The sequence below is a fragment of the Acinonyx jubatus genome, chromosome B1 (genome assembly GCF_027475565.1).
Source record: "Acinonyx jubatus isolate Ajub_Pintada_27869175 chromosome B1, VMU_Ajub_asm_v1.0, whole genome shotgun sequence".
NCBI lineage: Eukaryota > Metazoa > Chordata > Mammalia > Carnivora > Felidae > Acinonyx > Acinonyx jubatus.
Genome location: NC_069382.1, coordinates 46078792 through 46093300, shown reverse-complemented (window position 1 = coordinate 46093300; position 14509 = coordinate 46078792). Strand labels below are relative to the sequence as shown.

At 38.4% G+C, this 14509-nt stretch overlaps 1 long non-coding RNA gene across 2 annotated transcripts in view; it reads left to right on the top strand.

The window, feature by feature from the left end:
• LOC128314398 (uncharacterized) overlaps positions 1-14509 on the top strand; it is a 734161-nt gene that overhangs the window by 569355 nt on the left and 150297 nt on the right. The window contains exon 6 of one of the 2 annotated variants that reach the window (XR_008295998.1): positions 11059-11620. The exons of the other annotated variant lie outside the window; for it this stretch is intronic. This is a non-coding gene — a long non-coding RNA (uncharacterized LOC128314398). Of the gene's footprint in view, positions 1-11058; positions 11621-14509 lie in introns of those variants that run through there. 2 annotated transcript variants of the gene reach the window in all.

Here is a 14509-nt window from a genome sequence, read left to right as displayed (position 1 = left end):
GACTGCTGCATCATGTTAGCCAGATGTTGTTCTAGTCTTTCTTCCTAAGTTAAATGTAGGTTAAAGAGGTGGTATGGATGCTAGTTCAACAAAGGGGTAGGCTGTGTTAGATTGTTAGATGCCAGCCTTTCACTACATCTCGCATATGTTGGCCATGAGAATGTGGCTTCCAGAACTCAACTGCAGAGAGCCAACTTGAGCTGGGCTCTCGGTCACTACATTTGTACTGAGACCATGATTCCCATGAACTACTTCCAGCCAGTGACTGGATATGGCCAGTATATAAGGCAGGAATCTTTCTGGGAAACCTGGGATTCCTCTAATGACCAACTTTGACTTGAAGACTCCCTGATACCTTGGCAAACCTTCTTTAGACTGTATGGCAGCACACCTCATTTCCATCCAACCTTACTTCTCTCTTTCTTTGCTAATAATCAGAATAGCAACAAGGCCTGATGTCTCTTCCAGCCTTCCCTAGCTCACTCATTATTTTTCTCTTACAGGCATTTCCCCAAATGAAAACTGCATTTAATTCTATCTTGGAGTCTGCTTTGTGGAGATCTCCTCTATAATGCAGGGTAGAAGCCAGGAGCTACATTTCTAAGATCCTCCTTTCCCACATGGTTCTTGCATAAAGTTTACCTACAAAAGTAACTGTATGACATTTAGGATGCAGAATGGGAGAGGGGTCATTATTTGGACATCTTTGCAAGCAAATCTAATGGCTTCATAGACTTCTCTGTGAGCTACCTCTACTACAGTAAACTAGGAAAATGGTGGAATCTTTCCCAAAGACTTAAAATCTGCAGTGGTTTATCACAGTACTTTTGAAAAACACCTACTTTAGTGTTTCAGGCTGAAATTTTCAGTGATTCTTCAAACCGCAATCTTCTTCCTATCATCTCTAATCTTCTAACTGTAGTCTCCCAGAATGCCATTGCCCAAGTTAGGTATAAACCATAACTCCTATGTTGAAAACCTTTATTCCAGGAATAGCTTCATTTTCCTAACCATATCCATGCTGATACAAGAAGACATGGAGACTTCTACATCTATATGATGTTTAAGATACATAAGCATACTCAAGGCCCCCTGCACAGTACTTGAACATAGAACATGCTTAATAACTATTAATTAAAAGCATGAAGATAGTGGTGGTTCATTTAAAAAGACATAATTATCAATTTTTAAAATTAGGTAAAATGCCTGAATACTTGACCCTTTTGATTTATTGTGCCCATTCTATCATCTCTATAAACTCTTTTATTTTTACTCCTACCTCTATTCCTACTCATCGAGTTTTTTTCATTCTTCCCCTTCCCTCCCCTCACTCACATTAAAACTACTAGCATTCATTAGGAACTCTTCCATTCTAGACTGGACCACCACCTCCTGTTGGCTCACTTTGGTTTCTCTATTAATGCTTAGAAAATACAGTGCTTTCTCACACAGAAGCCAGCGTGATCTTTCCAAACCACAAATCTGATTATGTCAAGTTTCATGCTTAACATGCTTAAGTGCCTTCCTGTTGCTTTCAGAATTCAATCCAATCCATTCAAAGGTCTTTAAATTGATTTCAAGGCCTTGTGTAATATTTCTGTTCTTGTTTCAGGTATGTTCTCCCTTGCGCTCTATGCTTCCACTATCCCTTTTTTGGATTTCTCTAATGTGTATTTTGCTATTTTCCATTTCAAAAGGTTTTATTCGCATCATGTCCCTCTCCTTGAAATACTTTCCTCCTTACACACACTCACTGTTTTGTGTGTGCATGACATCTTTCACCTCACTAGTTTTACTCATGTTGCAGGCTTCAGCTTAAAGTTCACTTCATCAGACAAGCCTTTCCTGGCACCCTACTAGATCAAATTCCTGTGTTGTAAGTTCTCAAATACAATTGTATTTAGTTAATAGTTCTGTGATATTTTATCTCTTTTCAATTTTTTTAAATTTTTTAAATATTTATTTATTTTTGAGAGAGAGAGACAGAGTGTGAGCAGGAGAGGGGCAGAGAGAGAGGGAGACAGAATCTGAAGTGAGCTCCAGGCTCTGTGCTGTCAACACAGAGCCCGACGTGGGGCTTGAACTCACAAACCACGAGATCATGACCTAAACCGAAGTCGGCCACTTAACCAACTGAGCCACCCAGGGGCCCTCTCTTTTCTATTTTTAATTTAAGCTTCTTGTGGGAAGGGACCAACATTCTTATATTTGTCATTGTATTCACACATATTAGACATTTAATAAATATTTTTGAATAAATATGTATTCCTTCTTTTTAGTGTTAAACTATAGGCATTTGTTTATTTTTGATAGGATGTGGGTTTTTTTTCCTTTTTTTAAATTTCCGGAATAGAATGTAGTGATTCATCACTTACATATAACACCAAGTGCTCATCCCAACAAGTGCCCTCCTTAAGGCCCATCACCCATTTAGCCCATTCCCTCGCCCAACACCCCACCAGCAAACGTGAGTTTGTTCTCTGTATTTAAGAGTCTCTTATGGTTTGTCCCCCTCTCTGTTTATTTTCCATTCCCTTCCCTTATGTTCATCTGTTTTGTTTCTTAAATTCCACATATGAGTGAAATTATGTTATTTGTCTTTCTCTGACTGACTTATTTTGCTTAGCAAAACTCTAGTTCCATCCACGTTGTTGTAAATGGCTTAGCCAACATTTGTTGTTACCTGAGTTGTTAATGTTAGCCATTCTGACAGGTGCGAGGTGGTATCTCATCGTGGTTTTGATTTTTATTTCCCTGATGATGAGGGACGTTGAGCATTTTTTCATGTATCTGTTAGCCATCTGGATATCTTCTTTGGAAAAGTGTCAATTCATGTCTTTTGTCCATGTTTTCAATGGATTATTTGGTTTTTTTGGGTATTGAGTTTGATGAGTTATTTATAGATTTTGGATACTAACCCTTTAACTGATATGTTATTTGCAAATATCTTCCCCATTCCATCGGTTGCCTTTTAGTCTTGTGACTTTTTCCTTCACTGTGCAGAAGCTTTTTATCTTGATGAGATCCCAATAGTTCATTTTTGCTTTTGTTTCCCTTGCCTCCAGAGACATATCAAATAAGAATTTGCTGCTGCTGAGGTCAAAGATGTTGTTGCCCCTTTTCTCCTTGAGGATTTTGATGGCTTCCGATCTTACATTTAGGTCTTTCATCCATTTTGAGTTTATTTTTGTGTATGATGTAAGAAAGTGGTCCAGGTTCATGCTCCTGCAAGTTGCTGTCAAGTTTTTCTACCACCATTTGCTGAAGAGACTGTCTTGTTTTCTTTAAAAAAATTTTTTTAATGTTTACTTATTACTGAGAGACAGAGAAACACAGAGCATGAGCAGGGGAGGGGCCGAGAGATGGAGAGACACAGAATCTGAAGCAGGCTCCAGGCTCTGAGCTGTCAGCACAGAGCCAGACACGGGGTTCAAACTCAAAAACCGCGAGATCATGACCTGAGCTGAAGTCAGCTGCTTAACCAACTGAGCCACCCAGGCGCCCCGAGATTGTCTTTTTTTCATTGGATGTTCTTTCCTGTTTTGTCAAAGATTAGTTGGCCATACGTTTGGAGGTCCATTTCTGGGTTCTCTATTCTGTTCATTGATTTCTATGTCTGCTTTAGTGCCAGTCCCATACTGTCTTGATGGTTATAGCTTTGTAATACATCCTGAAGTCCCAAATTAGTTTGCCTCCAACTTTGCTTTTCTTTTTCAGGATTGCTTTGGCTATTCGGAGTCTTTTGTGGTTCCATACAAATTTTACAATTGTTTGTTCTAAATCTGTGGAAAATGCTGCTGTTATTTTGATAGGGATTGCATTGAATACGTAGATTACTTTGGGTAGTATTGACATTTTAACAATATGCGTTCTTCCAATCCATGAGCATGGAATTGTTTTGCCATGTTTTTGTGTGTCTTCTTCATTTTCTTTTATAAGCTTTCTATAGCTTTCACTGTATAGATTTTCACCTCTTTGATTAGGTTTATTCTTAGGTATTTTATGGGTTTTGGTGCATTTGTAAATGGGATTGATTCCTTGATTTCTCTTTCTGCTGCTTCATTATTGGTGTATAGAAATGCAACCGATTTTTGTACATTGATTTTATAGCTTGTGACTTTGCTGAATTCATGTATTAGTTCTAGCAGGTTTCTAGTGGAGTCTTTTGGGTTTTCCACATAGAGTATGATGTCATCTGTGAAGAGTGAAAGTTTGACTTCTTCCCTGCCACTTTGGATGCCTTTTATTTCTTTTTGTTGTCTGGTTGCAGAGGCTAGGACTTCCAACACTATGTTGAATAACAGTGATGAGAGTGGACATCCCTGTCAGGTTCCTGACCTTAGGGGAAAACCTCTAAGTTTTTCCCCATTGAGGATGATGTTAGCAGTGGGTCTTTCAGATATGGTCTTTATGATCTTTAGGTATGTTCCTTCTAACTGTACTTTCTTGAGGGTTTTTATCAAACATCATAGGATGCTGCATTTTGTCAAATGCTTTTTCTGCATCTATTGAGAGGATCACATGGTTCTTATCCTTTCTTTTATTAATGTGATGTATCACATTGATTGATTTGCAGATGTTGAATCAGCTCTGCATCCCAGGAATAAATCTCCTTGATCATGGTGAATAATTCTTTTAATGTATTGTAGGATCTGGTTTCCTAATATCTTATTGAAAATTTTACATCCATGTTTATCAGGAAAATTGGTCTGTAGTTCTCCTTTTTCGTGGGGTCTTTGTCTGGTTTTGGAATCAAGGTAATGCTGGCTTCATAGGATGAGTTTAGAAGTTTTCAAAAGAATAGGTATTAAGTCTTCTTTAACTGTTTGGTAGAATTCCCCTGGAAAGCCATCTAGCCCAGGACTCTTGTTCCTTGGGAAAATTTTGATTACTGATTCAACTTCTTTATTGGATATGGATCTGTTCAAATTTCTATTTCTTCCTGTTCCAGTTTTGGTAGTTTATGTTTCTAGGAATTTGTCCATTTCTTCCAGATTGCCCAACTTGTTGTCATATAATTGTTCATAATATTCCCTTATTATTGTTTGTATTTCTGCAGTGTTGCTTATGATCTCTCCTCTTTCATTCATGATTTTATTTATTTGGGTCCTTTCCTTTTTCTTTTTGATCAATCTGGCTAGGGGTATATTAATTTTGTTAATTCTTTCAAAGAAGAAGCTACTGGTTTCATTGATCTCTTCTGTTGGGTTTTTTGTTTTATTTTGTTTTGTTTGCATTTTGACATTATTGATTTCTGCCCTAATCTTTATTATTTCCATTCTGTGGTTTTGGGGCTTTATTTGCTGTGCTTTTTCTAGCTCTTTTAGCTGTAAGTTTAGGTTGTGTATTTGAGAGCTTTCTTCCTTCTTTAGGAAGGCCTGGATTGCTATATACTTCCCTCTTATGACTGCCTTTGCTGCATCCCAAAGGTTTTAGACTGTTGTGTTTTCATTTCCATTGGCGTCCATGTACTTTTTAATTTCCTCTTTAATTTCTTAGTTAACCATTCATTCTTTAGTGGAATGTTCTTTAATATCCAAGTATTAACGGTCATTCCAAATTTTTTCTTGTGGTTGATTTCTAGTTTCATAGCGTTGTGGTCTGAAAATATGCAAGGAATTATCTTGATTGTTTTGTACCTGTTTAGGGCTGATTTGTGTCCCAACATGTGATCCATTCCAGAGAATGTTCCATGTGTACTCAAGAAGAATGTGTACTCTGCTGCTTTGGGATGAAATGTTCTGAATATATCTGTTAAGTCCATCCAGTCCCAGTGTGCCATTCAAAGCCATTGTTTCCTTGTTGATTTTCTGTTTAGATAATCTGTCCATTGCTATAAGTGAGGTGTTGAAGTCCCCTACTATTATGGAATTATTATCAATGATTTTATATTTGTGATTAGTTGATGTATATATTTGGGTTCTCTCATTTTGGGGGCATAAATATTTAAAGTTGTAAGATCTTCTTGGTCTATACACCCCTTAGTTATGATATAATCCCCTTCTTCATCTCTTGTTATGCTCTTTATTTTAAAATCTAGTTTGTCTGATATAAGTATGGCTACTCCAGGTTTCTTTTGATGACCATTAGCATGATAGATAGTTCTCCATCACCTTACTTTCAGTCTGCAGTGTCTATAGGTCTAAAATGAGTCTCTTGTAAACAGCATATAAATGGGTCTTCTTATCCATTTTAATACCCTATGTCTTTTGATTGGAGCAGTTGGTCTGCTTACATTTAGAATGAGTACTGAAGATATGATTTTAGTGCCATTGTGTTGCCTGTCGAATTGGTGTTTCTAGTGATGTTCTCTGGTCCTTTCTAGTCTTTGTTGCTTTTAGTCTTTTGTGTGTGGGGGGGGGGGGCGGTGGTGGAGGTTTTTATTCCACTCAAAGAGTCCCCCTTAAAATTCCTTGCAGGGCTGGTTTAGTGGTCACAAACTCCTTTAGTTTTTGTTTGTCTGGGAAACTATCTCCCCTTCTATTTTGTTTTTGTTTGTTTGTTTCTTTTTCTTCTATTTTGAATGACACCCTTGCTGGATAAAGAATCCTTGACTGCATATTTTTCCAATTCAGCACATTGAATATGTCCTGACACTCATTTTTGGTCTACCAACTGTCTGTGGGTAGGTCTGCTGCGAACCTGTCTTCCCTTATAGGTTAAGGACTTTTTTTTCCCCCTTGTTGCTTTCATAATTCTTTCCTTGTCTGTGTATTTTCTGAATTTGACTATGATATGCTAGGGTGATGGTAGGCTTTTGTTGAATCTAATGGGAGAGCTCTGTGCTTCTTGAATTTTGATGTCTGTGTCTGTCCCCAGATTAGGAAAGTTTTCTGCTATAGTTTGTTTACATAAACCTCTGCCCCTTTTTATTTTTCTTCATCTTCTGGGACTCCTATGGTTCGGATGTTATTACTTTTTAAAGTCACTGAGTTCTCTTAGTCTCATATCATTATCTTTTGCCTTTGTTTCCCTCTTTTTTACCTGCTTCAATATTCTTCATAAGTTTATCTTCTGTATAGCTAATTCTACTCTGCTTTATCCATCCTTGCCGTCATGGCATCCATTTGAGATTGCATCTCAGTTATAGCATTTTAATATCAGCCTGACTAGATTTTATTTCTTTTATATCCATAGAAAAGGATGCTCTGGTGTCTTCTATGCGTTTTTCAACCCCAGCTATTATTCTTCTTATCGTGGCTCAAAATTCTAGTTCAGACATCTTACTTTTATCTCTGTTGATTAAGTCCATGGCTGTCATTTCTTCCTGTTTTTTCTTTTGGGATGAATTCGTTTGTTTTGTCATTTTGGAAGAAGAAAAATAATAATAAAATTAAAAACAAAATTAAAAATTAAATAAAGGAAGCAGGATACTAGGTGTGTTCCAGTCTGCTTGTTCAAAGAAGCTTGATAGTATAGAGAAAAAAAAGAGAAAGGAAAGAAAAAAAAAGTAATAAAAAGTTTACAAATTAAAAAACTAATAAAATATGGGTCGCCTGGGTGGCTTAGTCAGTTGGCGGCCAACTTTGGCTCAGGTCACGATCTTGCAGTCTGCGAGTTCAAGCCCTGCATTGGGCTCTGTGCTGACAGCTTGGAGCCTGGAGCCTGCTTCAAATTCTGTGTCTCCCTCTCTCTCTGCCCCTTCCCCATTCGCACTCTGTCTCTGTCTTTCAAAAATGAATAAATGTTAAAAAAATTTTTAAAAACTAATAAAATAGAATAAAATAAATAAAGAAATGGAATAGAATAAAACATTTTTTAAAATAAAAACTAAAGTAAAAAATAAAAATAAATATTTCTCTTTATGTATCCAAGAAAGAGAAAAGAAAGAAAAAAGAAAACAATTTAAGCAAAACAGAAGCAAAGAAAATGAATAAATGAACAGCAAACAATGAACCCTGAATGAAATTATATTCAGTTCCCCCTAGAACTGAAATTATGAAGCACTCTATAATCTGTACACTAAGCTAGTAGAGTGACTTTTGTTTGTCTTCTGGGGGATGTGCTTGGAAGGTGTGGTTGGGCAGGGCTTGGTATAACTGCTCTGTTCTCCACTATGTGGTGCTGCTTAGCTTACTGGGGTGGATCAGTGTGTGTGCGCACACACACACATGTGCATGCGCATAAGGAAATGACTTCATCCAGCCCCCTAGTCTCTGGAGTAGGAACTTCATACTCTCACCAACCCACGATCAAGCACTTCTCCTTTCCTCGGACTTCTATCCACTCCTGGCATCTGTCCTGTCTATCTCCAAGTTGTCTGCCTGTTAGGCACACCTCCCTTCATAATTTTATCTCAGATGGGGTTGTGTTTCAAAGTCCCACACTTCAGAGACCCCCGTGGCTTTGACCTGAGTTGACTCTCTGACAGGAGTCTCACTGAGCAATGGCTGGGTGCCAGCTTTCCCCAGAATACATTCGTGTGATTGCTCAGTTGAAGAGATTCAGAGATTATGGCAAATCACAATACTCAGCCAACACATTTCTTTGTCCCAATACCAGCAAACATGGCTGCTCTCTAGAGCCCACTGGGACCTTTGTCTGTGGGGAGGCCATATGTCCCCTACCAAATGCACTCCAAGCGGGGGAACCACTTCTTCCCATGTGGCACATGGACACCTCAGACCCCTCTGCCTGCTCCTGGAGATTCACCCTGCTTCCTCACCAGAGCAGCATCAGGCACTGAGCTCTGAAACTTCAGACTCTGTGTTTCACTGTTTATAGAATCCTGGTGGTTTTGAAACCCTTTCTTTTGTCCCCATCAATATTTTTGGGAAACAGATTTCTTGTTCAGTCTCCCATGAGTGTTTTCACTCTTTATTTCTCTTTCTCTCCAGCTATGTTCGGGAGGTGGGAGAGAGTACTTTTCTTGCACGATCTTGATATAGTGCCCTCTTTCCTTTTCTCTTTCTCTCTCTGTCCTTTCTCCATGAAACCGGCTCCCTACCCTCCATAGATTTTCTCTCCCCCAGTTTACCTCTCTGCACGGTGTACCTGCAGAGTTCTGTGGCTCAAGTTATGCAGATTTTTGCATTAATCCTTAAAACAACTTCCTAGATGTTCATACTGATTTGGTGCTGATCTAGCTGCAATTCAGGGATAAGACAAACTCAGGTTCTCCATGATGCCCCACCATCTTAACTCCTCTGAATAAATAAGTATTCCTCATATCAACAGGTAAAGTTCATAATATGTATTTTGACAGTGTGTCTGTTTTCTATGTTGGTGTCTGTGAGTGAGCTAGTGACAGCTCATCATCTTCAAGACAAAGTATTGGAGCTGGAGAGAATGTTAATATGCCCCAACTTTGTTTTCCTAGAAAACACAATAAGTTACTGGCTTATCAAAAGCCCAGATCATACAAGGAAGAATGGAAAATCATAAGAAAAATAAAGCATGTTGATATCATTAGATAACTTAAATCAGTGTTATTTGAAAGGACAATTTTATATCCATAAAGCAAATTTATGTGGAAAAAGAGATAAAATTAGTAGTCTAGATTTAATTTATCATAGACTTCTAAAGAACACCACATATAGACAAGTTTTGGTAAAACAGTATTGGAAGCATTGCCTAGATCTGTCTTGGAGCAGAAGCAAAAGACTATCAGATGAAGAAATGTGCCTTCTTCCAAATTATCCTCCAGCTGCACACTTGCCTCTTTAATGTTTTATAAAATAAGCATGCATGTCCATGCTTTAAGACAAGACTCTCACACTTCCCACTGACTTTGAGATGAACCATTTTATTCCATACAAATAAAAATACAATATCTATTCCATTACTAATTTCAGAAAGAGGCAGTATGTGGGAAAAGAACAATAGTTCTGGCTATGCTAAAAGCCAAACAAGTAAAAAGTCACCCTTGGAAACCTCCATTACTGGTAAATGGATTGTATTTATGTTTCATGCTTCATTTTTTCCCCTCCCGACTGAAACATTAAGAATTTCTCAAGGCAATCTGGCCCATTTGTCTAACAACACCCTAATGGTCATATATCATTCTTTTGGACCTTGACCTCAAAAAAACTTTTCCTTTTTCTTAGCCTTTTTTTTTTTATTTTTAACTTCAAAGGTGGATAATATCACTGGGAAAGTCTGTTTAAGCTCACCACTTGCATAGGCGTTAACAGGCTTTGGGAATCATATTACATGCAGTCCTGGACATGTACAAATTTTGGGTAAGTAAAGCCAGGTCTCAGAAGCCCAGGAATCTAGAAATTGCCCCCATTCACCAGGATACTAACCCCAAAGTATTCACTGGGACTACTGCAGTGACTGGTGCCACCATTAAGGGTTTCAAAGATTTAGGGAGTAAGTGATTTCTGCCTCATTGAACTAGCCTGTTTGCCAGATGCAAAACCCACATGCAGCCTGGAGAGAGAGACGATAGATTGTTATAAATTTAATTACATGGTGATGCCTATCATGGCTATAGTTTCAGAATTGGGATCTTCTAACACAAACTAACCAGCTCTTCATACTTGATATGCAGATTTTGACTGAATAAATGCTTTATTTTCCGTCCTCATCACCAAAGGTAACCAAAAGCAGCTTGCCTTTAGGAAGCAAACACTGTAATTCACCTTCACTGTCTACTCTTAGAGACAAGTGCACTCTCCAGCAATTGTCTGATGAACCTTCAAGATCTTGATATCCCATGGGAGACTACACTGGTCCATTACATTAAGGACGGACAATTTTCCTAATTTGTCCTAGTTATTTCATGTCATATCTTATTTGTTTCATTTCATTTCATATCTTATATGTTTAAGTAAGACACACTCATATCAAAAGATGAGACATAAACCCAATGAAAGTGCAGAGCCTGCCACATTGGTGAAGATTCTAATGGTCCACTGACAGGGGGCTTGTCAAAACAAACAAACAAACAAACAAAAGATAAACTTTTAAAGTAGGAGATAAGTGTCTTCCTCTGTGCCAACAAAAAGAGGCACAAAATTTCGGGGGTCTTTTTTGATTCTGGAAGACAACATAGGCTAATTTGAATGTGCTGTGCTAAGTTCCTAGGTAACATAAAATTCATCTTTTTTGAAGGGGGTCTGGAGGAAGAGGAGACTCTGCAGCAGGATCAGTGTAAGTCACCCTGATACTTAACTTATATGACCCAGTAGACCCAATGGTGTTAAAAGTTATCTGTGGAACATAGAGATGACTTATATCATCTGTAGCTAAGCTCCATAGAGTTTTCAAGTAAGACAGTATGTGTTCCTGTAGATATATCTTCTTTTGAAAAGCAATTGCTACATTACTACTTGGCTCTGGTAGAGATTGGATACCTAACAATGGGACAGGAAGAGCACCCAAAAATGCTGTTGAAGAACTGGGTGTCATCTCAGAATACAACAATTGTTGACAAGGATGTGGAGAAAAAGGAGCACTTGTTCGCGGTTGGTGGAAATGCAAACTGGTACAGCCACTGTGAAAAATATTTTCTCAAAGAAATTAATAGAACTACCCTAAGATCCAGTAATTTCACTACTGTGTATTTACCCAAAGAACTAAAAAACATGAATTCAAAGGGATACATAAATCCCTGTTTATGACAGCATTATTCACAATATCCAAGATATGGACGCAGCCCAAGTGTCCATCGATAATGGATAAAGAAGACGTGGTATGTGTGTGTGTGTATGTGTGTGTGTGTATGTGTGTGTGTGTATACACACACATATATATATCATATTGCAATGGCACGGATGGAGCTAGAGAGTATAATGCTAAGTAACGTAAGTCACTCAGAGAAAGACAAATACAATGTGATATCACTCATATGAGGAATTTAAGAAACAAAGGAGCAAAGGAAGAAAAAAGAGAGACAAATCAAGAAACCGACTCAATTATAGAGAATGAATTGATGAGTACCCAAGGGGAAGGGGGTAGAAGGAGGGGCTAGATAGGTGATGGGGATTAAGGAGGGCAGTTGTTGTGATGAGTGCATACAAATTCACAGAAAAAAAAGGAAATAATTGGGGTTATCTGATACACTGAATCATAAAATCAGATGGTGTAGCCATTTTCAAATAGGAAATAGAAATGCTAGGTATAAGAGCAAATCTAAGAAGGTTTGAAAGTTACAAACAAAGTGCATGATCAGATTCCTTTGGCACCTATTTCCCCTCTGTTGCCATCTCTCTCACAGCTCAAACATATGATTGGTTAATGGAAGAGTAAAAAATGTAGGCCTGATTTATGGGCAGGTATGAATAGTAGGCTGGCACCAGCTAGAAGTGGATCGTTGCTACATTACAGCCCTACTGAAGGCTGGTTCTGAAAATCAATGCTGAAAGGAAATCCTCCCAGTATGAAGAATGCTAAGCAGAAAAATCAAGTTGTTCATTTTTATTGAAGACAATATGACCTAAGGTACAGATAAATGTTGGTTGATGGACAGTGCCTAATAGTGTTAGTGGCCAAGGACTTAGAACGAGATAGGATGACTGATAATATGGAAGACTTGGGGAGAGGTGTGTACTTGGGTTGCTTAGAATGGTAAGAGAATACAGACATATTTATAAATGCTCATCAGAAGGCATCCATTGCAGAGAATGTGGATAAGGTGACATATTTGCTAAATGTCAGTCAGCCTCTTTTCCTAGCCACCCCAATTTTTGCTCAAGGCAATAGTTTTGAAAGTGGTCATGGTGGCAAAGATGGAAATTTATCTTGAGCTCAACAGCCTGAACTTTGCTTGACTAAGGTTGCTCACAGTGTGCCACAGAGTGCCATCAGCAGACGCCAACACTAAGCCCCAGTATAGCATTATTACCTAGAAAGAGCATTATTACCTGGTGACAGATTGATGACAATGGAACTCATTCCATCACAGAGTAAGCAGTAATTTATTCCTAATAGGATCTAGGGTTAGAATATTTCTCTACAAGATGCAGCATATACCTTTCACATGCGGGCAACATGTACAATATCTAGTCACAATCAAAGTGAATTGGTCCTGGCATCAAGGAATGTCAATGAAGAGGTCATTTCAATACCTAACACTTAAGGAATTCCTCTTTCCCTTCTCCATTAGCTTGAGGACAGTGAGTTTGGAGGTTTTAGTGGCTAAGAAAAAAAGTGCTTCTGTTGGGGAATATAATCATTTTTCTGTCAAATTTGAAAGCTGAGACTTTCAGCCATTTGAGGCTCTTCATGTTGCTTAACCAATAGGTAGAAAAAGTAATCACTTTACTGGCTGAGATGATTCATCCATCTCTCTTTACTGAGAACTGCATAAATCAGGAACTTTCACTTGAATCTAGAAGATTCACTCATGGGACCCCTGGATGTCTCAGTCAGTTAAGTGTCCAACTTCAGCTCAGGTCATGATCTCACAGTTTGTGAGTTTGAGCCTCGCATCAGGTTCTGTGCTGACAACTCAGCCTGGAGCCTGCTTCTGATTCTGTGTCTCCCTCTCTCTCTGCCCCTCCACTCGCTCATGCTCTCTCTCTCTCTCTCTAAAAAATAAATATTAAAAATTTTTTAGAAGATTCACTCAGCTGTCTTTTAAATAGTCATTAATCAATAGAAAGCTGAGGCAAACCAGTAAGATCATTACTGCCAAGGACCTAACTGCTGTGAAAATTATTGTTTGGTTCATCCCATCCAAAGGAAGTGCTGACAGAGAGCAAGGGGGTGATGGAATTAGTGGGGAAAAAAGGAACCTAGGGGTGCCTGGGTGGTTCAGTTGGTTAAGTGTCTAACTCTTAATTTTGGCTTGGGTCATGATCTCAGGGTTCATGATATTGAGCCCCACATCAGGCTCTGCGTTGACAGTGCAGGGCCTGCTTGAGATTCTGTCTCTCCCTCTCTTTCTGCCCCTCCTCTGCTCTCTCAGTCTCTCTCTCTCTCTCTCTCAAAACGAATACTTTTTTTAAGGAAACTCTGACTTTTAATTCAGGCTTTATGAGCAGCCATACAAGTGGAGACTGTTGCATCTGTATGTTATTTTAATTAATTGCTTTTTCAATAACTCCTCTTTTTCCTGTGTTTTTTTTTTAATAATACATAGCGTATTAGTGAGGGTGAATATTTTGGGCTTCACATGGCTTAGGATTCTGTGTCTCCCTCTCTCTCTCCCCTCCCCCCCTCTCAAAAATAAATAAAACATTTTTTAAAAAGGTCAGGAGTTGATAGAAGTTACATTCCTAACTGGGACTTAGATCTCCTTTCTGGCAGACCTCTCCTACAGTTATATCTCTCCCCCATGTTTGGTAACCATTCCCTCTCTGTTCCCCTTTTGATGGGTGGAATGACTTTATCAACTCCTAGTAGTTTTCATTAGCTCTATCAGCATTTTTGAAAACAGTTCCTCACTTAAATTACCTTTAATCAAAAATGTCCTTTTGAATATGGCATGTAGTTCCTGCTCTGATTCTGACTTAAGAAAATGTCATGCTCCTTCCCTCCTGGAATTTGTTTCTTTTCAGTTCTTGTTCTTTTTTATCTCCAGGGTTTACTTAGGCTTTTTCTCTTACTTGGAAGATTATCC